The sequence below is a fragment of the Arachis hypogaea genome, chromosome 17, assembly GCF_003086295.3.
Source record: "Arachis hypogaea cultivar Tifrunner chromosome 17, arahy.Tifrunner.gnm2.J5K5, whole genome shotgun sequence".
NCBI lineage: Eukaryota > Viridiplantae > Streptophyta > Magnoliopsida > Fabales > Fabaceae > Arachis > Arachis hypogaea.
The window spans coordinates 123,363,832-123,388,074 of record NC_092052.1 but is presented as its reverse complement, the minus strand read 5'-3'; the positions used below and the strand labels follow the sequence as shown (position 1 = coordinate 123,388,074).

Here is a 24,243-nt window from a genome sequence, read left to right as displayed (position 1 = left end):
CTTTATCCATAAAATCAAAATTCTAAATATCAATATTTCAAGCATTTGTTTTGTTTCTTGAAAAATAGCATCACATAATTTTATATTTTAAAAACAATTATTTAACAAATGTTCTAGGAAGATAGAGTAGGGACACGGGAGCCGCAATTTTGTGATCACAGAATTCCAAATAAAAAAAAAAAAAGCAAAAGAAAAGTACTTGGCAAGACTCCTTAAAGAAAACAGAAGACTAGTTTAAATCAACGGTCTCATGCATTACTAACAAAGAAACTCCCAGAAATTCCAACTTTAAGTGTGAATAAGAAGACTCGAATATAGAACAACTTAACTTGTACACATGCTCAGTGGTAACATAAACATTGAGAAACTCTCAAACTTTTCAGACAATGGAGAAAGCAGTGAAGCTCACTGCTAGTATTTCCTATATGCCAACTCTTTGACAGCATCAAGAAGGTTGTTCTCGTTCTTAACACTCTGAACCCAGTTTGCATTGATGTTAACCCTCTCCAGGCTCTGCTTTAACGTCCTAGCAATTGACTGTGTACCATGGCTAACAAAGAATTCCTCTACTTCCTTCGCTTTCTCAACGGAAGCAAACTGCACCCATGATCAACGAAATGATCCAATTACTAAATGTGCTAAGAAAATCAATAGAACAAACAAAGCATTATAGAGGGACACAGCAAACAAACCGGTGAGACAACTGCACTGACAAACCGAGTTATCAAAAATCCAGAGCCATATGTCTTTAATATGCGTTCCCAGTTTTCCTGTATAGGAAAATTGTTAAGACGATGAATGTTAAATCCAAGGTTTGGTCTACCTACAATTCCAAAACCTATTGGTTGTGATGTGTTCCTTACCTTAAGCCATTCCCAGGCTACATCTCGTCCTTCCGGACTAGTAGGAAGCCCCATAATCACGTCCTGGCTACGGACCTGACCAGATAAACCAACATATCAATCAATCTCCAGTATTTATATATAACCATTTACCTGGTTTTTATGTATGAGTTGGCATGAACTGACTTAATATTTGCAATTAGATACCTCAGGAGACAGCATGAAGTTAAGAACTTCAAGAACTAGATCCGGATCAGGTGTATCAGACAAGGAGCCTACAAACACATTCAAGATATTGGTATGCTTTGACTCAGAAAAGTAATGTTATGCTAATTCTCACTCATAGATGATGTATTATTATTACCCAGAATGCGTATTTTCTCTTAAGTCAGTTTCTCTATATACTTTCAGAAGGGATTCATAACCCGATCGGTTGGTTTTGCTTGCCTGTTGCATTACTGCCACATATGTTGCCTGCCAACAATTTTACAATAATCATCAACAGAAGTCCGTTAAGGGTTTCGGAATTCCAATGAAACTGCAGCTAACCTTTCTTATATCAGGTGAACAAAGTGGTGTATTTCTGTCATTCAAGAATTCCTGAAAACGCTTGTTTGCTTCTTCTAGAGTCAGATCATGTCCAAACTGAGCTAAAGCAGTCAAAATTTCTCCTCTCAACATTGCATCGAGATGACTTTCTCCTGGTTTAGGTTCCCAACCAAGCCTCCTGCAGGGACAATATACAAGAGGGTTAAGAAGTTTAAATCTGAAACACAAGATAGAAAAACTAGTTATCAAAGGACAAAGTTAATATTGACTATGTAAACAGACAAGCTGAACCTCTTTTAGGCTATCCACACTACCACAAGCAACATTACCATTATACAAGCATAAACTCTATCTAGCAAACACTACTAATATATTTTAATTAATTGAAACAAAATATTCCAGGATCTATGTCAACTTACTCCGCAGTGTATTGGAAAAGGTTAATAAAGAATTGCTTGAAATAATCTACCAAGTCTGGTACTGCATCAGCTGCAATCCTTCTGACTTTATAGCTAACCTGCACAAATTAAAGAATTGGAATTAGATTATAAAATAAAATAAAAATAAATTTTTAAGTAAGAAAATGCAAGACTAGGTAGATAACATTACAGAAATCAGGCTCGACAGCACAATATATTCAACTTCCCCTCTGTAAGCTCCCATCAAGTTTATCAACGATGTCAATGATTCTTGGCGAGCCATACAAAGTGCAAATAAATCATCCAAAATTCCTGACACAGTAAATTACTCACAGGTTAAGTATCTTTTCCTTTTCTACCATAAAAAATAAATTGCCTTAGATAATTTCTAATTTACCATGTCGGTCTGCTGTAGACAATAACTGTTTATCTATGGCATATCTAAGTCTAGCCACAAGAGGCTCGTCATATTTCACCCTATAGAAACCTGTCTGATCCACATTAACTTCAATCCAAGAATTTGCAACTTGATCTCCAGCAATCTGTGAACCCACTAACTCCTTAATGTCAAGTGCTTCAGATTTTGCTTGCAACAGGAAATTCTTGCGAACATCATATGAGCCAAAGCATAGTGTTACTGGAACAACCCAGTGTCCTTCTCCGTTGGCACCACTTGACAAGAATTGCGACTACCAATTAAATGCAAAGCTAGGTCACAACACATGTAATGGATTTTTCACGCTGAAAGTAATCATAATCAAGAACTCAAGAAACCTGATTAAACTCCAGTTTCTGATCATTGACTTTAACTGATACAACAGGATATCCCTTCTACTTTGTCCACGAGCTCATTAACTTGTTGACAGGTTCGCCAGATCCCTCCTCAAGTGCATTCCATAGATCCACAGTTTTGGCATTTGAATAAGCTTGCTTTTTAATATACGAAGCTAAAGACCTCTGGTTACATGAATAAGTGATATATAAAAGCAATTTGAGTAACTTCATATAAAAATACTAGAAACATACATTTCACTAATTTCGCAAGTAATAGTATACTTGTAAGAATTTACAGTATGCATATGGTCTGTCTTATGGAATAAGAATACTGATTTATTGCATTCAAACTATAGCCTTTTGTGGAATGAGAATAGTGACCTGAAAGCGTTCAGCACCAAGATAGCTTTGCAGCATCCTAATTACAGATGCACCTTTTCTATAACTTATTGAATCAAATATTTCATCAATCTCGCCAGCATGATTTACTTCTACCTGCAAATAAAATTTATATAAAACTCGTAAGACCAACTATAAACTTGTTAACCAAGGATTACCCAAAACTTCTTTTTAGATTGATACAACAAACAATACAAAGAATTACGCTACATGTAATTAAAAATCCAATGTAGGATAAACCTAACCACATTAAAGAAAGGCTGACAGATTAAATGATACAATACCTCAATTGGGTGGGATTCCGCAAGCCCATCCAACCTGAGACCCTCAGTAGATTCATTTACGAATTGAGACCATATTTTCCAGTCAGGAAACAAGCTATCAGTTGCTAAATAGCTAACCTGGTCACACCCAGGGGGGGGGGGGGGGGGGGAGAGATTAGTTAACTTATAAAATTAAAGAAACAAAAAAAATGAAAACAAAGAAAATTGACAAGCAGACTCTGCAATGACAACAATATATGGATCTATGACACAACACAACTTACCCATGTTGCAAACCCCTCATTCAGCCATAGATCCGTCCACCACTCCATTGTAACAAGATTACCGAACCACTGGTGAGCCAGTTCATGGCCAACAACAGTCGCAACCTTAATGGCAACCAAAGAGATAAGTTTTCCTCAAGTTACAAACAATGTCATTTTACACAGAGTAAAAGAAACTCAAGTTGTCAAGATTATGAATAGGATGATTACCCTCTGCTTGTTAACAGCAGCAGAATGCTGCTAATCAAAAAGCAAAGCAGTTTCGCGATACGTAACCAAACCATAATTTTCCATGGCTCCAGCAGCAAAATCAGGGATTGCAATCATATCCATTTTTGGTAGAGGGTAGGGTGTGGCAAAATAGCTGTTGAATTATCAGTTAGTTGACTATTGAATAAAAAATGATGCCAACATGCCCACAACAGCAGTCAAGCAAATGGACTGACATGGAAACAAACTTAGAATATCATACACTTATGTTGCCCATTCTGAACATGATACGAGCAGGATGGCCATGCTTTGCATGAAGAACACAACAACATAAATTCTTAAAAACAGTTGCATGTTTTGCACCTACAAGGTGAATTACTGGAATTTAAAAGAAATTGAATTCTGAATCATTTCTGATAACATTCCCGTCTAAGAAACAAATGATTTAACGGTTCCACACTACTTACTCCTTGTATAGTTCCAAAGTTCTCGTAGCAACATGTAGTGCAAATTTCCCTTGGTTTGCCTTGCCAACTTGACAATATACTCAAACTTTGACCCCTGTCAAAATGTTAGATTTCATTAAGAATAGAGAAGTCAGGGCTAACAACACCTGGAAAAAAAGTTTTACCATCGGATGTATGATCTTCCACATAATCAAATAAACCAACAACAACAGCAACCAAATATGTAGACATGATTGGAGATTCCTGATATGAAACTGTTTCAGACTTCCATCTACTTTTTCTTCCACAACAGGCATGTTAGACAGAGCAACAAGCTCAGAAGGCACATCCAAAGTGATCTTGAAAGTAGCCTGCAAAATCAAACATCTATGATGGAACACAGGCCAACTTTGAAAGCACACCTCAGTGTGTTGTTGCAACAATAAAATATTCTACCCTTAGAGTGCTTAGACTAAAGGTCAATTTAAGGGAGAAGATGTGCAAAGTAGGACCTTGCATGCAGGTTCATCCCAGCAAGGAAAGCATCGCCTGGCATCAGCTGGTTCAAACTGTGTGACTGCCATATTCTTCTTCTCATCATTATGCTCATAGGTACTGCATGCATGAAAAAATAACCATAACAAATAATCATAAAAAAGAAATGAGCAATGATACATGACCAACAAAATTTATCATTTTTTTCCAACACTTGATCAACACTCTAAACACTAAGTACTAAATTCTAATTCCTAAACTCTGAACCTAAATCCTAATAGTATAAAAATAAGGTGTTGGTCTAAAGTGTTGACTAATATTGATAGAAAGTGTTCCTCTAACATTTCTCTAAAGAATATCAGGAAAACAGGACATTGACTTAAACAACGTTGCCCTTGTTACTACCAAGTAAGGTCATGAAACGATCAATTTCAATTTAGTCAGTGATCAAAATGCATGCAACTTGAGCATAGTTCAAGTTGAATTTTTCACCCTTTGGAAACCCATGAAAAACGAAGAAAACCTAACAAGAAACAACGCACATACCTTCTGTAAAACCCTTTCATTCTATCATTCAAGATTCCTTCAAACTGAATGGCCAACACACCCAACCCAATCGGAACCGCCTCTGCAAACTCCAGCACCAAAATCTCATCACTTTCGAACAACTCAACTCTCGAAGGCTTGATCACCTGCATACACATCCAATTTTTTTCTACATGATCAACACACTAAAATATCAGAATGAATACGAGAGTTGCGTATTTATTAACTTAAAATGAGGCAAAGAAATGAGTTTAATTATAACAAACAGGTGGTAGGGATAATCGAGAACAGAACAAGAGTTGACCATTTGTTTCGTTAGTCAGGGAAAACAAGGAGAGTTAAAGAGAGGTTTAAGAACCTTCGAAGAGTCACGGTGCGTGAACGAAACGGAACCGGCAGCAACGGTGAGCTCGGCGGCATTGAGAACGATGAAGGACCTTCTCTCTAAGGTTGGCCTTGTGATGATTAAGGATGTAAATCTTGTGACCCACTTTAGAAATTAAGTTTTGTTTCTTTTTTAAATTGAATGTCGAAATTTTGCTCGTTGACGCTAGTAATTTTGTTTGTTGACGTGTAAATATATTCTTTTATATTCCTTTTTCATATTCTTCACTAAGTTGTAATGATCTGTATGCCTTTGATTCCATAACTTTTGTTAGTTATTGTTGTATATTGGTAGATAAAAGGCATCAAATTTTGTGACATATATTAGTAATTATTAAGTAAAGTAGTTTATTTTTTTCTTTTCTTTTAGAGATATGTTAGATAGAACAATGTATATACTTTTGAAAACCAAATTGTTTCTTTTGAATCAAAATTTAGGTGATTACTCTTTTTTTAAATATGCAAACAATTCTGTCTAGTTGGCTATGAAAGCTTTTATTTTCTTTCTAGATTAGTTCATGTTGTAAATAACTTTATTTTGTAAATAAAACAGTTGTGAAGTTACTGTGAAACAATGGCTGGAGTAATCTCTTTCTCTTTCTCTAATTTATTTTCTATTTTTTCCTTAATTGGAATGTAGAAGATAATACATCTTTTTATAGTTTTATTCTTTATTGTAACAAATTTTGAATAATTGTTATTAGTTAATATGGAATCTTGCTGTTAGTTATTTTATTTATTATAAAACGGTTATTTTGGTTGAACTACGATTGAACTGGTTGGACCAGTAAACTAGTAAATCAATAACTAGAACGGTTCAATGACCGGTTCAATTTTCAGAACCTTGATTATTTTCTGAATCCGTTGGTACTGGCAACTGCAATACAGGGCTTAAGCTGTGTGGCATTGTACAGAGTTGATGCTTCGAAAAACTGTGCTGCTCCAGTTGCATTCGGCATCGTTGCACTAACGCACATGCTATCATTGGCCTGTTTCTCTCTCTTGTTTTGAAATTGATTCCCGTTGATGACTTCCCATGGCGGCTATGGAGCTCAAGCACTGCCTCCTCCATGGCCTCAACTCCTTCAACCACCTTAGGACCGCCCACTGTCGCCTCCTCCGCCTCTACATCGACCACGATAACTACCTTCTCAACATCATCCTCCAGCATTCATTTTTCTTTCACAACATGCCCTACGCCAAGCGCGTCTTCTCCCAATCCAAGAACCCTAACATATACCTTTTTAACACTATGATCCGCGAAACGGTCTCCAACGACTCCTTCGACGACACTGTTCTGTTTTACAACTCACTGCGCAGCGCCGGGTTCTTGCCAGACAACTACACGTTCACTTTTGTACTCAAAGTGTGTGCCAGGCTGGCGGATTTTCTGTTTGGCATCAAGCTCCAGTCGCTTGTTGTGAAAATGGAATTCGATTGTGACGTGTTTGTCAAGACAAGTCTTGTTTGTTTGTATTCGAAATGTGGATACTTAAAGGATGCACGGAAGCTGTTTGATGATATTTCGGAGAAGAATGTTGTTTCGTAGACCGCTATTATCTATGGGTATATTGGGTGCGGCCTTCATGACGAAGCAGTTGGTTTGTTTAGAGAGTTGTTAGAGGTGGGCGTGAAGCCGGATAATTTCGCTCTCGTTCGGGTTTTGTATTCGTGTTCTCAATTAAGGGACTTGGCTAGTGGAGAGTGGATTGATAAGTATATAACTGAGAGTGGTTTCCATAGGAATGTGTTTGTGTTGACTTCTTTGGTTGACATGTATGCCAAAGTGCGGGAACATGGAGAAGGCACGGCAGGTTTTTTATGGAATGGTTGAGAGGGATATTATTTGTTGGAGTGTCATGATTCAGGGCTATGCATCCAACGAGCTTCCTAAGGAAGCACTTGACTTGTTCTTTGAGATGCAGAGAGAGAATCTGTGGCCTTATTGCTATGCCATTGTGGGAGTTCTTTCTACATGTGCGAGGTTGGGAGCACTGGATTTGGGAAATTGGGCTAAGGGATTGTTGGATGCTGATGAGTTTTTTTTAATCATGTATTAGGCACTGCCTTGATTGACTTTTATGCTAAATGTGGAAGCATTACACAAGCGGTGGATATTCTCAGAATTATGAAGGGAAAGGATCGTGTGGTGTTCAACGCCATAATTTCTGGACTGGCTATGAATGGACATGTTCGGGCCACATTTGGGGTATTTGGACAAATGGAGAAGTATGAAATTCAGCCAGATGGGAATAATTTTGTTGGATTACTTTGCGGGTGTACCCATGCTGGTTTGGTTGATGATGGTCGACGATAATTCGATAGCATGAGTCATGTATTTTATTTAAGTCCTACTATCGAGCATTCTGGATGCATGGTGGATCTTCTATCCCGTGCAGTCTTGTTGGTTGAAGCACATAATTTGATCAAGAGTATGCCAATGAAACTGAACACTATTGTTTTGCGGGAATTATTGGGAGGATGTAGGTTGCATCATGATACTAAATTAGCAGAACCCGTGTTAAAACAGCTAATTGAGTTAGAAACATAGAATTCAGGACATTATGTTCTCTTATCAAATATATATTCAGCAAGTCATAGATGGGATGAAGCAGAAAAAGTTAGGTTAACGCTGAACGAGAAGGGAATGCAAAAATTACCTGGGTGTAGTTGGGTTGAAGTGGATGGGGTTGTTCATGAATACTTTGTAGGAGATACTTTCCATCCTATGTCACCAAAGATATATGAAAAACTTGAATGTTTGTTTAAGGAATTGAGAGAAGTCGGCTATAGTCCAACTACTGAGTTTGTGCTATTTGATATAGAGGAAAAGGAGAAGAAGTACTTCCTTGGCTGTCATAGTGAGAAATTAGCCGTTGCATTTGCCCTGATCAATACTGGGGCAAATGACATCATTTGTGTTATTAAAAATCTACGCATATGGTGATTGTAATGAGGCCATAAAACTCATTTCCAAAGTTAAAGGGAGAGAGATAATCATTAGCGATAATAATAGATTCCATTATTTCAGAGAAGGTTCATGTTCTTGTGGAGATTATTGGTAACATTTTATGATGTAGACTAGTATAGAATCTGATCTCATTGTTTGCTATACTTCAAAAGTTGACAAGAGTTTCTCTTGCATATGTTAAAATGTTCTGCTAAACCTCCATGAACATTTTGACGGAGGAAAATGAAACCTGAGACTTGTAGGATATCACTATGACCTTAATTTCATAACAATTCATAGTGAAAGCAGTTTTCCTGGTTTGAACATTTGGTTAAAAAATGGACAAAAGGTTGAAGTGAAGCTTTCCTTATGATGCCTCTTTATTCAGACAGGAAAGCGAGTATTTTGAAAATCAGCTAATCCTACTGGTAAAATTTTGACGTAAAGAATTAAAGGTAATTTTACCTTACTCAAGTAGTGAGCACCTATCTCAATTTTTTATCCATTGTTAGATTGAATAGTTAAACTTTGGGTTTTGCTAATGAGTAAGTGCACTTGTTAAGGCTTAATAAAAATTATGTTTTTAAATCTTTAGTGCACTGAATGCATTGAAGTCTTCAAAATGTGAAAATCTTACTACTTTTTGAAATTTTTACAAGGGCCTTAAGGACGCTTAATAGCAAGAACCCTTAAAATTTAAACTGTTGTAGGCTCTAGTTTTATTGTCATTGCCTCTTGTGAGGGCAAATAATTTGAAATATTTCTATGATAAGTGTCTTGACATTACCAATGGCCTTTTCTATCCCTTGTTTTTACTGTTCCAAAATATGGAAAGAGTGGTTAACCGAAGGGGACTACATAGCTGGCGTGCATGATGTAATTGTCAGAAATGCTATTATTGATGCAACCAGAAAGCACAAAAGAAAAAATATAGCTTATAGGGAGTCTCTTCAATGATAAGTGAGGATAAAAAGATGTAATCTTTAATAGGAATCAGCAAGAGCTTAATGATCATGGCACTAGTCTCTACATCTTTGCTTCATTACATTCTTAAGTTTTTCTTTGATATTCATATTGTTTGTGTTGAGTTACTCCTCACTGGCTTTGTGGATCGTTGGCTTTCTCCTCCTTTAGGTGCAATAAAGTTGAATGTTGATGGTTGTTTGTTTTGTGATGGTACCTCTTAACAGAATTGTTGGTGCGAATTGGGTGCTGGGATTTGTTGGGAGGACTTTCTATGCAGACATTACTCCGGTTGAGCTTGCGGCAAAGAATGGGCTGAGTTAACCTGAAAGCATTACTTCTGTAGTAATGTGCACGAGATGAATTTCTGGGAGGCTTTTTCCTTGCGCCAGTGAAAATGGGTCCATATGCTCCGTTGTTGATTTTTTCAATTCATGGGCTTCTAAGGCATGCTTGGCAGGTTTGTTGTGTCTTGATTCCTAGGAATGCAAACAGATGTGCCAATGCTTTAACTTGCGGTGGTGCAGCGCAAAGGAATGACCTCCAAATCATTGCATTTTCTCCAGCAGTGGTTACACAACTTATGCTAGTTGATGCTTATTTGTTTTAGCTTCTAGCTTTTCTTTGTTTCTACTTTCTATACTCGACCAAAATCAAGAGCTTAATGAAATCGACTTTGACGAAGGTTATATTGACTTGTAACATTTGTGTGCCACATGTAATTGTTTACACATAGCATAAGATGCAGTTCTGAAGGCAATAGAACATCTTACGGAATGGCTGCAAGCAAACCAATTCTTCTGCATCTTCCTAATAATATCCCTAAAACAATAGTATTCGGTTTCATTGGCATACTCTTGATCAAATTATGTGCTTCAACCAATAAGCCTGCACGGGATAGAAGATCCACCATGCATCCATAATGCTCGATAGTAGGACTTAAAGAAAAGACATAACTCATGCTATCGAAATATCGTCGACCATCATTAACCAAACCAGCATGGGTACACCCGCAAAGTAAGCCGACAAAAGTATTTCCATCTGGCTGAATTTCATACTTCTCCAGTTGTCCAAATACCCCAAATGTGGCCCGAACATGTCCATTCATAGCCAGTCCAGAAATTATGGCGTTGAACACCACACGGTCCTTTCCCTTCATCATTCTGAAAATATCCACCGCGCTTGCAATGCTTCCACATTTAGCATAAAAGTCAATCAAGGCAATGCTAATACAGGATTCAGCAAAAACTCATCAACATCCATCAATCCCTTAGCCCAATTCCCCAACTCCAATGCTCTCAACCTCGCACATGCAGAAAGAACTCCCACCATGGCATAGCAATCAGGCCTCAGATTCTCCATCTGCACCTCAAAGAACAAGTCAAGTGCTTCCTTAGGAAGCCCGTTGGATGTATATCCCTGAATCATGGCCGCCAACAAACAATATCCCTCTCAATCATTCCATCAAAACCTGCAGCGCCTTCTCCATGCTCCCGCAGTTGGCATACATGTCAACCGAAGAAGTCAACACAAACACATTCCTATGGAAACCACTCTCAGTTATATAATTATCAATCCACTCTCCACTAGCCAAGTCCCCTAACTGAGAACAAAAATACAAAACCCGAACGAGAGTGAAATTATTCGGCTTTACGCCCTCCTCTAACAACTCTCTAAACAAACCAACTGCTTTCTCGTGAAGGCCACCCCCAATATACCCACAGATAATAGCAGTCCACGAAACAACATTCTTCTCAAGAATACATCAAACACCTTTCGTGCATCATTTACGTACCCACATTTCGAATACAAACAAACAAGAATTGTCTTCACAAACACATCACAATCGAATCCCATTTTCACAAGCGAATGGAGCTTGACGCCATACGAAAATCTGCCATCCTGGCACATGCTTTGAGTACAAAAGTGAACGTGTAGTTGTCTGGAAAAAACCCGGAGCTGTGCATTGAGTTGTAAAACAGAACAGCGTCGTCAAAGGAGTCGTTAAAGAGGTATATGTTAGGGTTCTTGGATTGGGAGAAGACGCGCTTGGCGTAGGGCGTGTTGCAAAACAAAAATGAATACTGGAGGATGATGTTGAGAAGATAGTTATCGTGGTCGATTTTGAGGCGGAGGAGGCGGCAATGGACGGTCTTGAGGTGGTTGAAGGAGTTGCGGCCATGGAGGAGGCAGTGCTTGAGCTCCATTTCCTCCATGGGAAGTCATCAACGGGAATCAATTTCAAAACAAGAGAGAAAAATAGGCCAATGATAGCATTGCGGTAGTGCAACGATGCTGAATGCAGGTTACATCTCTGAACATCGTCGCCGTCTGGAGCAGCACAGTTTCCCAAATCATCAACTCTGACAAAGTGGTGAGAATTGGTTTGCTTATAACGACGCCGCAAGTTGTCCCAATGTCTTCAAAATTGCATCTTATGCTATGTGTAAACAATTACATGTGGCAGACAATTGTTACAAGTCAATATAACCTTCATCAAAGTTAATTTCATTAAGCTCTTGATTTTGGTAGAGTATAGAAAGTAGAAACAAAGAAAATCTAGAAGTTAAGACAAATAAGCACCAACTCGCAGAAGTTGTGCAACCACTGTTGGAGGAAACACAATGATTTGGAGGTCATTCCTTTGAGCTACACCACCTCAAGTTAAAGCATTGGCACATTTGTTTGAATTCCTAGGAATCAAGACACAACAAACCTGCCAAGCACGCCTTAGAAGCCCATGAATTGCAAAAATCAGCCACTAAGCATATGGACCCATTTGTACGGTGACACTGGCGCAAGGAAAAAGCCTCCCAGAAATCCATCTCGTGCACAATACTACGGAAGCCATGCTATCAGGATAGCTCAGCCCACTCTTTGACGCAATATCAACCAGAGTAGTGTCTGCATAGAAAGTCCTCCCAAAAAATCCCAGCCATCAATTCGCACCAACAATTCTGTTAAGAGGTAACATCACCAAACAAACAACCATCAACATTCAACTTTATTGCACCTAAAGGAGGAGAAATCCAACGATCCACGAAGCCAGTGAGGAGTAACACAGCACAAACAATATGAATATCAAAGAAAGACTTAAGAATGTAATGAAGCAAAGATGGAGAGACTAGTGCCATGATCATTAAGCTCTTGCTTATTCCTATTAAAGATTACATCTTTCTATCCTCACTCATCATTGAAGAGACTCTCCATAAGCTATAGTTTTGCTCGTGTGCTATTCTGGTTGCATCAATAATACCATTTCTGACAATTACGTCATGCACGCCAGCTATGCAGTCCCCTTCGGTTAACCACTCCATCCATATTTTGCAACAGTAAAAACAAGGGACAGAAAAGGCCATTGGTAATGTAAAGACACTTATCATAGAAAGATTTCAAATTATTTGCCTTCACAAGAGGTAATGACAATAAAACTAGAGCCTACAACAGTTTAAATTTTAAGGGTTCTTGCTATTAAGAACCCTTAAGGCCCTTGTAAAAGTTTCAAAAAATAGTAAGATGTTTACATTTTGAAGACTTCAATGCATTCTGTGCACTGAAGATTTAAAAACATACTTTTTATTAAGCCTTAACAGGGTACCCTTACTCATTAGCAAAACCCAAAGTTTAAATATTCAATCTAACAATTGATAAAAAGTTGAGATAGATGCTCACTACTTGAGTCAAGTAAAATTAGCTTTAATTCTTTACGTTAAAATTTTACCAGTAGATTCAGCTGAATTTCAAAATACTCGTTTTCATGTCTGAATAAGGAGACATCGTAATGAAAGCTTCACTTCAACCTTTTGTCCATTTCTTAACCAGATGTTCAAACCAGGAAACTTGCTTTCACTATGAATTGTTATAAAGTTAACGTCATAGTGATATCCTGGAAGAACAATTCCTTCTTGACCATAATTTTGAAGGTCTGTCTCTGCAAGTCTCAGGTTTCATTTTTCTCCGTCAAAATTTTCATGGAGGTTTAGCAGAACATTTTAACATATGCAAGAGAAATTATTTTGTCAACTTTTGAAGTGCGGCAAACAATTAGATCGGATTTTATACTAGTCTACATCACAAAACGTTAGAAATAATCTCCACAAGAACTTGAACCTTCTCTGAAACAATGGAATCTGTTATTATCCCTAATGATTATCTCTCTCACTGTAACTTTGGAAATAAGTTTTATGGCCTCATGACAATCACCACATACGCATAGATTTTTAACAACACGAATGATGTCATTTGTCCCAGTATTGATCAGGGAAAATGCAACCGCTAATTTCTCACTATGACAGCCAAGGAAGTACTCATTCTCCTTTTCCTCTATATCAAAGAACACAAACTCAGTAGTCGGACTATAACCGACTTCTCTCAATTCCTTAAACAAACTTTCAAGTTTTTTATATATCTTTGGTGACATATGATGGGAAGTATCTCCTACAAGGAATTCATGAACAACCACATCCACTTCAAACTAACTACACCCAAGTAATTTTTGCATTCCCTTCTCGTTCAGCGTTAACCTAACTTTTTCTGTTTCATCCCATCTATGACTTGCTTTAACATGGGTTCTGCCAATTTAGTATCACAATGCAACCGCATCCTCCCAATAATGCCCCCCAAAACAATAGTATTCGGTTTCATTGCCATATTCTTGTTCAAATTATGTGCTTCAACCAACAAGCCTACATGGGATAGAAGATCCACCATGCATCCATAATGCTCGATAGTAGGACTTAAAGAAAAGACATGACTCATGCTATCAAAATATTGTCGACCATCATTATCCAAACCAGCATGGGTACACCCGCAAAGTTAGCCGACAAAAGTATTCCCATCTGGTTAAATTCCATACTTCTCCATTTGTCCAAAAAACCCAAATGTGGCCCAAACATGTCCGTTCATAGCCAGTCCAGAAATTATGGCGTTGAACACCACACGGTCCTTCCCCTTCATCATTCTGAAAATATCCACCGCGCTTGCAATGCTTTCACATTTAGCATAAAATTCAATCAAGGCAATGCTTGTACATGATTCAGCAAAAACTCATCAATATCCATCAATCCCTTAGCCCAATTCCCTAACTCCAATGCTCCCAACCTCGCACATGCAGAAAGAACACCCACCATGGCATAGCAATCAGGCCTTAGATTCTCCATCTGCATCTCAAAGAACAAGTCAAGTGCTTCCTTAGGAAGCCCGTTGGATGCATATCCCTGAATCATGGCACTCCAACAAACAATATCCCTCTCAACCATTCTATCAAAAACCTGCAGCGCCTTCTCCATGCTCCCGTACTTGGCATACATGTCAACCGAAGAAGTCAACACAAAGACATTCCTATAGAAACCACTCTCAGTTATATAATTATCAATCCACTCTCCACTAGCCAAGTCCCCTAACTGAGAACACGAATACAAAACCCGAACGAGAGTGAAATTATTCAGCTTTACGCCCACCTCTAGCAACTATCTAAACAAACCAACCGCTTTCTCGTGAAGGCCACACCCAATATACCCACAGATAATAGCTGTCCACGAAACAAAATTCTTCTCAAGAATACATTAAACACCTTTCGTGCATCCTTTACGTACCCACATTTTGAATACAAACAAACAAGACTTGTCTTGACAAACACGTCACAATCAAATCCAATTTTCACAAGCGAATGGAGCTTGACACCAAATGGAAATTCCGCCAGCCTGGCACACGCTTTGAGTACAAAAGCGAATGTTTAGTTGTCTGGCAAGAACCCGGCGCTGCCCATTGAGTTGTAAAACAGAACGGCGTCCTCAAATGAGTCGCTGGAGACCGTTTCGCAAATCATAGTGTTAAAGAGGTATATCTTAGGATTTTTGGATTGGGAGATGATGCGCTTGGCGTAGGGCGTGTTGCAAAAGAAAAATGAATACTGGAGGATGATGTTGAGAAGATAGTTATCGTGGTCGATGTTGAGGCGGAGTAGGCGGCAATGGGCGGTCTTGAGGTGGTTGAAGGAGTTGAGGCCATGGAGGAGGCAGTGCTTGAGCTCTATTTCCGCCTTGGGAAGTCATCAACGGGAATCAATTTCAAAACAAGAGAGAGAAATAAGACAATGATAGCATTGCAGTGGTACAATGATGCCGAATGCATGTTACATATCTGAACGTTGTCGCCGTCTGGAGCAGCACAGTTTCCCAAATCATCAACTCTGACAAAGTGGTGAGAATTGGTTAGCTTATAACGATTCCGCAAGATGTCTCAATGTCTTCAAAACTGCATCTTATGCTATGTGTAAACAATTACATGTGGCAGACAATTGTTACAAGTCAATATAACCTTCATCTAAGTAAATTTCATTAAGCTCTTGATTTTGGTAGAGTATAGAAAGTAGAAACAAAGAAAATCTAGAAGCTAAGACAAATAAGCACCAACTCGCAGAAGTTGTGCAACTACTGTTGGAGGAAACACAATAATTTGGAGGTCATTCCTTTGTGCTACACCCCCCTTAAGTTAAAGCATTAGCACATTTGTTTGAATTCCTAGAAATCAAGACACAATAAACCTGCCAAGTACGCCTTAGAAGCCCATGAATTGCAAAAATTAGCCACTGAGCATATGGACCCATTTGCCCGGTGACACTGGCGCAAGGAAAAAGCCTCCCAAAAATCCATCTCGTGCACAATACTACGGAAGCCATGCTCTCAGGATAGCTCAGCCCACTCTTTGTCGCAATCTCAACCGGAGTAATGTCTGCATAAAAAGTCCTCCTAACAAAACCCAGCACCTAATTTGCACTAACAATTCTGTTAAGAGGTACCATCACCAAACAAACAACCATAAACATTCAACATTATTACTCCTAAAGGAGGAGAAATCCAACGATCCACGAAGCCAGTGAGGAGTATCTCAGCACAAATAATATGAATATTAAAGAAAGACTTAAGAATGTAATGAAGCAAACATGGAGAGACTAGTGCCATGATCATTAAGATCTTGCTTATTTCTATTAAAGATTACATCTTTCTATCCTCACTGATCATTGAAGAGACTCCCCATAAGCTATATTTTTTCTCTTGTGCTATTCTGGTTGCATCAATAATAGCAATTCTGACAATTACATCATGCACGCCAGTTATGTAGTCCCCTTCGGTTAACCACTCTATCCATATTTTGCAACAGTAAAAACAATGGACAGAAAAGGCCATCGGTAATGTCAAAACACTTATAATAGAAAGATTTCAAATTATTTGCCCTCACAAGAGATAATGACAATAAAACTAGAGCCTACAGGAGTTTAAATTTTAAGGGTTCTTGCTATTAAGCGCCCTTAAGGCCCTTGTAAAAGTTTCAAAAAATAGTAAGATTTTTACATTTTAAAGACTTCAATGCATTCTGTGCACTAAAGATTTAAAAACATACTTTTTATTAAGCCTTAACAAGTATCCTTACTCATTAGCAAAACCCAAAGTTTAAATATTCAATCTAACAATTGATAAAAAGTTGAGATAGATGCTCACTACTTGAGTCAGGTAAAATTAGCTTTAATTCTTTACGTTGAAATTTTACCAGTAGATTCAGCTGATTTTTGAATTACCCGTTTTCCTGTCTGAATAAGGAGACATCGTAATGAAAGCTTCACTTTAACCTTTTGTCCATTTCTTAACCAGATGTTCAAACCATGAAACCTGCTTCCACTATGAATTGTTATGAAGTTAACGTCATAGTGATATCCTGCAAGAACAATTCCTTCTTGACCATAATTTTGAAGGTTTATCCCTGCAAGTCTCAGGTTTCATTTTCCTCCGTCAAAATGTTCATGGAGGTTTAGCAGAACATTTTAACATATGCAAGAGAAACTATTTTGTCAACTTTTGAAGTGCGGCAAACAATTAGATCGGATTCAAAACTCGTCTACATCATAAAATGTTACCAATAATCTCCACAAGAACATGAACCTTCTCTGAAACAATGGAATCTGTTATTATCCCTAATGATTATCTCTCTCCTGTAACTTTGGAAATAAGTTTTATGGCCTCATGACAATCACCACATACGCATAGATTTTTAACAACACAAATGATGTCATTTGCCCCAGTTTTAATCAAGGAAAATGCAACGGCAAATTTCTCACTATGACAACCAAGGAAGTACTCCTTCTCCTTTTCCTCTATATCAAAGAACACAAACTCAGTAGTCGGACTATAACCGACTTCTCTCAATTCCTTAAACAATCTTTCATGTTTTTCAAATATCTTTGGTGACATAGGATGCGAAGTATCTCCTACAAGGAATTCATGAACAACCCCATCCACTTCAACCCAACTAGACCCAGGTAACTTTTTGCATTCCCTTTTCGTTCAGCGTTAACCTAACTTTTTCTGCTTCATCCCATCTATGACTTGCTTTAACATGGGTTCTGCCAATTTAGTATCACAATGCAACCGCATCCTCCCAATAATGCCCCCTAAAACAATAGTATTCGGTTTCATTGGCATACTCTTGTTCAAATTATGTGCTTCAACAAACAATCCTACACAGGATAGAAGATCCACAATGCATCCATAATGCTCGATAGTAGGACTTAAAGAAAAGACATGACTCATGCTATCGAAATATCGTCAACAATCATCAATCAAACCAGCATGGGTACACCCGCAAAGTAATCCACCAAAAGTATTCCCATCTGGCTGAATTCCATACTTCTCTATTTGTCCAAATACCCTAAATGTGGCCCGAACATGTCGGTTCATAGCCAGTCCCGAAATTATGACGTAGAACACCACACGATCATTTTCCTTCATCATTCTGAAAATATCCACCGCTCTTGCAATGCTTCCACATTTAGCATAAAAGTCAATCAAGGCAATGCTAGTACATGATTCAGCAAAAACACATCAACATCCATCAATACCTTAGCCCAATGACCCAACTCCAGTGCTCCCAACCTCGTACATGCAGAAAGAACTCCCACCATGGCATAGCAATCAGGCCTCAGATTCTCTATCTGCATCTCAAAGAACAAGTCAAGTACTTCCTTAGGAAGCCCGTTAGATGCATATCCCTGAATCATGGCACTCCAACAAACAATATCCCTCTCAACCATTCCATCAAAAACCTGCAGGGCCTTCTCCATGCTCCCGCACTTGGCATACATGTCAACCGAAGAAGTCAACACAAACACATTCCTATGGAAACCACTCTCAGTTATATAATTATCATTCCACTTTCCACTAGCCAAGTCCCCTAACTGAGAACAAGAATACAAAACCCGAACGAGAGTAAAATTATTCGGCTTTACACCCACCTCTAACAACTCTCTAAACAAACCAACTGCTTTCTCGTGAAGGCCACGCCCAATATACCCACAGATAATAGCAGTCCACGAAACAACATTCTTCTTAGGAATACATCAAACACCTTTCGTGCATCCTTTACGTACCCACATTTTGAATACAAACAAACAAGACTTATCTTGACAAACACGTCACAATCGAATCCCATATTCACAAGCGAATATAGCTTGACGCCAAACGAAAAATCCGCCAGCCTGGCACACGCTTTGAGTACAAAAGTGAACGTGTAGTTTTCTGGCAAGAACCCGGCGCTGCGCATTAAGTTGTAAAATAGAACGGCGTCGTCAAAGGAGTCATTGGAGACTGTTCCGCGAATCATAGTGTTAAAGAGGTATATGTTAGGGTTCTTGGATTGGGAGAAGACGCGCTTGGCGTAGGGCGTGTTGCGAAAGAAAAATGAATACTAGGGGATGAAGTTGAGAAGATAGTTATCGTGGTCAATCTAGAGGCAAAGGAGGCGGCAATGGGCGGTCTTGAGGTGGTTGAAGGAGTTGAGGCCATGGAGGAGGCAGTGTTTGAGCTCCATTTCCGCCATGGGAAGTCATCAATGGGAATCAATTTCAAAACAAGAGAGAGAAACAGGCCAATGATTGCATTGCGGTGGTGCAACGATGCCGAATGCAGGTTACATCTCTGAACGTCGTCGCCGTCTGGAGCAGCACAGTTTCCCAAAGCATCAATTCTGACAAAGTGGTGAGAATTGGTTTGCTTATAGCAATTCCGCAAGATGTCCCAATGTCTTCAAAACTGCATCTTATGCTATGTGTAAATAATTACATGTGGCAGACAATTGTTACAAGTCAATATAACCTTCATTAAAGTCAATTTCATTAAGCTCTTGATTTTGGTAGAGTATAGAAAGTAGAAACAAAGAAATTCTAGAAGCTAAGACAAATAAGCAACAACTCGCAGAAGTTGTGTAATCACTGTTGGAGGAAACGCAACGATTTGGAAGCATTCCTTTGCGCTACACCACCTCAAGTTAAAGCATTGGCACATTTGTTTGAATTCCTAGGAATCAAGACACAACAAACCTGCCAAGAACTCCTTAGAAGCCCATGAATTGCAAAAATCAGCCACTAAGCATATGGACTCATTTGCCCGGTGACACTGGCGCAAAGAAAAAGCCTCCCAGAAATCCATCTCGTGCAGAATACTACGGAAGCCATGCTATCAGGATAGCGCAGCCCACTCTTTGCCGCAATCTCAACCGGAGTAATGTCTGCATAGAAAGTCCTCCCAACAAATCCCAGCCATCAATTCGCACCAACAATTCTGTTAAGAGGTACCATCACCAAACAAACAACCATCAACATTCAACTTTACTGCACCTAAAGGAGGAGAAAGCCAACGATCCACGAAGCCAGTGAGGACTAACTCAGCACAAACAATATGAATATCAAAGAAAGACTTAAGAATGTAATGAAGCAAAGATGGAGAGACTAGTGCCATGATCATTAAGCTCTTGCTTATTCCTATTAAAGATTACATCTTTCTATCCTCACTCATCATTGAAGAGACTCCCCATAATCTATATTTTTGCTCTTGTGCTATTCTGGTTGCATCAATAATAGTATTTTTGACAATTACGTCATGCACGCCAGCTATGCAAACCCCTTCAGTTAACCACTCTATCCATATTTTGCAACAGTAAAAACAAGGGACAAAAAAAGGCCATTGGTAATGTCAAGAGGTAATGACAATAAAACTAGAGCCTACAACAGTTTAAATTTTAAGGGTTCTTACTATTAAACACCCTTAAGGCCCTTGTAAAAGTTTCAAAAAAATAGTAAGATTTTTACATTTTGAAGACTTCAATGCATTTTGTGCACTGGAGATTTAAAAACATACTTTTTATTAAGCCTTAACAAGTGCCCTTACTCATTAGCAAAACCAAAAGTTTAAATATTCAATCTAACGATTGATAAAAACTTGAGATAGATGCTCAATACTTGAGTCAAGTAAAATTAGCTTTAATTCTTTACGTTGAAATTTTACCAGTAGATTCAGCAGATTTTCGAATTACCCGTTTTTCTGTCTGAATAAGGAGACATCGTAATGAAAGCTTCACTTCAACCTTTTGTCCATTTCTTAACCAGATGTTCAAACCAGGAAACCTGCTTCCACTATGAATTGTTATGAAGTTAACATCATAGTGATATCTTGCAAGAACAATTCCTTCTTGACCATAATTTTGAAGGTCTATCCCTGCAAGTCTCAGGTTTAATTTTCCTCTGTCAAAATGTTCATGGAGGTTTAGCAGAACATTTTAACATATGCAAGAGAAGTGTCAACTTTTGAAGTGCAGCAAACAATTAAATCGGATTCTATACTAGTCTACACCACAAAATGTTACCAATAATCTCCATAAGAACATGAACCTTCTCTGAAACAATAGAATCTGTTATTATCCCTAACGATTATCTCATTCCATGTAACTTTAGAAATAATTTTTATGGCCTCATGACAATCACCACATACGCATATATTTTTAACAATACGAATGATGTCATTTGTCCCAGTATTGATCAGGGAAAATACAACGGCTAATTTCTGACTATGACAACCAAGGAAGTACTCCTTCTCCTTTTCCTCTATATCAAAGAACACAAACTCAATAGTCAAACTATAACCAACTTCTCTCAATTCCTTTAACAAACTTTCAAGTTTTTCATATATCTTTGCTGACATAGGATAGGAAGTATCTCCTACAAGAAATTCATGAACAACCCCATCCACTTCAACCCAACTACACCCAGGTAATTTTTGCATTCCCTTCTCGTTCAGCGTTAACCTAACTTTTTCTACTTCATCCCATCTATGACTTACTTTAACAAGGGTTCTACCAATTTAGTATCACGATGCAACTACATCCTCCCAATAATACCCCCAAAATAATAGTATTCGATTTTATTGGCATACTCCTGTTCAAATTATGTGCTTCAACCAACAAGCCTACACGGGATAGAAGATCCACCATGCATCTATAATGCTCGATAGTAGGACTTAAAGAAAAGACATGACTTATGCCATCGAAATATCGTCGACAATCATTAACCAAACCAGCATGGGTACACCCGCAAAGTAAGCCGACAAAAGTATTCCCATCTGGCTGAATTTCATACTTCTCCAGTTGTCCAAATACCCCAAATGTGGCCCGAACATGTCCGTTCATAGCCAGTCTAGAAATTATGGCGTTAAACACCACACGGTCCTTTCCCTTCATCATTCTGAAAATATCCACCGTGCTTGTAATGCTTCCACATTTAGCATAAAAGTCAATCAGGGCAATGCTAGTACAGGATTCAGCAAAAACTCATCAACATCCATCAATTCCTTAGCCCAATTCTCCAACTCCAATGCTCCCAACCTCGCACATGCAGAAAGAACTCCCACCATGGCATAGCAATCAAGCCTTAGATTCTCCATCTGAATCTCAAAGAACAAGTCAAGTGCTTCCTTAGGAAGCCCATTGGATGCATATCTCTGAATCATGTCACTCCAACAAACAATATCCCTCTCAACCATTCCACCAAAAACCTACAGCACCTTCTCAATGCTCCCACGCTTGGCATACATGTCAACCGAAGAAATCAACACAAACACATTCCTATGGAAACCACTCTCAGTTATATAATTATCAATCCACTCTCCACTAGCCAAGTCCCCTAACTGAGAACACAAATACAAAACCTGAACGAGAGTGAAATTATTCGGTTTTACGCCCACCTCTAACAACTCTCTAAACAAACCAACTGCTTTCTCGTGAAGGCCACACCCAATATACCCAAAGATAATAGCAGTCCACAAAACAACATTCTTCTCAAGAATACATCAAACACCTTTCGTGCATCCTTTACGTATCCACATTTTGAATACAAACAAACAAGACTTGTCTTGACAAATACGTCACAATCGAATCCCATTTTCACAGGCGAATAGAGCTTGACACCAAATGGAAAATCCGCCAGCTTGGCACACGCTTTGAGTACAAAAGTGAACGTGTAGTTGTCGGGCAAGAACCCGGCGTTGTGCATTGAGTTGTAAAATAGAACGGCGTCGTCAAAAGAGTCGTTGGAGACCATTCCGCGAATCATAGTGTTAAAGAGGTATATGTTAGGGTTCTTGGATTGAGAGAAGATGTGCTTGGCATACGGCGTGGTGCGAAAGAAAAATGAATACTAGAGAATGATGTTGAGAAGATAGTTATCGTGGTCGATGTAGAGGCGGAGGAGGCGACAATGGACGGTCTTGAGGTGGTTGAAGGAGTTGAGGCCATGGAGGAGGCAGTGCTTGAGCTCCATTTTCGCCATGAAAAGTTATCAACGGGAATCAATTTCAAAACAAGAGAGAGAAATAGGCCAATGATAGCATTGCGGTGGTGCAACGATGCCAAATGCAGGTTACATCTCTGAACGTCGTCGTCGTCTGGAGCAGCACAGTTTCCCAAATCATCAACTCTGACAAAGTGGTGAGAATTGGTTTGCTTATAACGATTCCGCAAGATGTCCCAATGTCTTCAAAACTGCATCTTATGCTGTGTAAACAATTACATGTGGCAGACAATTGTTACAAGTCAATATAACCTTCATCTAAGTCAATTTCATTAAGCTCTTGATTTTGGTAGAGTATAGAAAGTAGAAACAAAGAAAATCTAGAAGCTAAGACAAATAAGCACCAACTCGCAGAAGTTGTGCAACCACTGTTGGAGGAAACAAAATGATTTGGAGGTCATTCCTTTGCGCTACACCACCTCACATTAAAGCATCGGCACATTTGTATGAATTCCTAGGAATCAAGACACAACAAACCTGCCAAGCACGCCTTAGAAGCCCATGAATTGCAAAAATCAGCCACTAAGCATATGGACCCATTTGCCCGGTGACACTGGCGCAAGGAAAAAGCCTCCCAGAAATCCATCTCGTGCACAATACTACGGAATCCATGCTATCAGGATAGCTCAGCCCACTCTTTGCCACAATCTCAACCGGAGTAATGTCTGCATAGAAAGTCCTCCCAACAAATCCTAGCCATCAATTCGCACCAACAATTCTGTTAAGAGGTAACATCACTAAACAAACAACCATCAACATTCAACTTTATTGCACCTAAAGGAAGAGAAATCCAACGATCCACAAAGCCAGTGATGAGTAACTCAGCACAAACAATATGAATATCAAAGAAAGACTTAACAATGTAATGAAGCAAAGATGGAGAGACTAGTGCCATGATCATTAAGCTCTTTCTTATTCCTATTAAAGATTACATCTTTCTATCCTCACTCATCATTGAAGAGACTCCCCATAAGCTATATTTTTGCTCTTGTGCTATACTGGTTGCATCAATAATAGCATTTCTGACAATTACGTCATGCACGCCAGTTA

At 38.7% G+C, this 24,243-nt stretch overlaps 6 pseudogenes; 1 reads left to right on the top strand and 5 right to left on the bottom strand.

Annotated features, from left to right (window-relative positions):
* Positions 1–233: 233 nt before the first annotated feature.
* Positions 234–6,570, bottom strand: LOC112763823 (aminopeptidase M1-like; annotated as a pseudogene).
* LOC112764350 (putative pentatricopeptide repeat-containing protein At3g08820) lies at positions 6,505–8,558 on the top strand (annotated as a pseudogene).
* Positions 8,559–10,293: 1,735 nt separating this feature from the next.
* On the bottom strand, positions 10,294–11,740 carry LOC112764352 (putative pentatricopeptide repeat-containing protein At3g08820; annotated as a pseudogene).
* Positions 11,741–13,605: 1,865 nt separating this feature from the next.
* Positions 13,606–17,128, bottom strand: LOC112763821 (putative pentatricopeptide repeat-containing protein At3g08820; annotated as a pseudogene).
* A 372-nt stretch (positions 17,129–17,500) lies between these two features.
* On the bottom strand, positions 17,501–20,311 carry LOC112763820 (putative pentatricopeptide repeat-containing protein At3g08820; annotated as a pseudogene).
* Positions 20,312–20,840: 529 nt separating this feature from the next.
* Positions 20,841–23,163, bottom strand: LOC112764351 (putative pentatricopeptide repeat-containing protein At3g08820; annotated as a pseudogene).
* Positions 23,164–24,243: the final 1,080 nt, after the last annotated feature.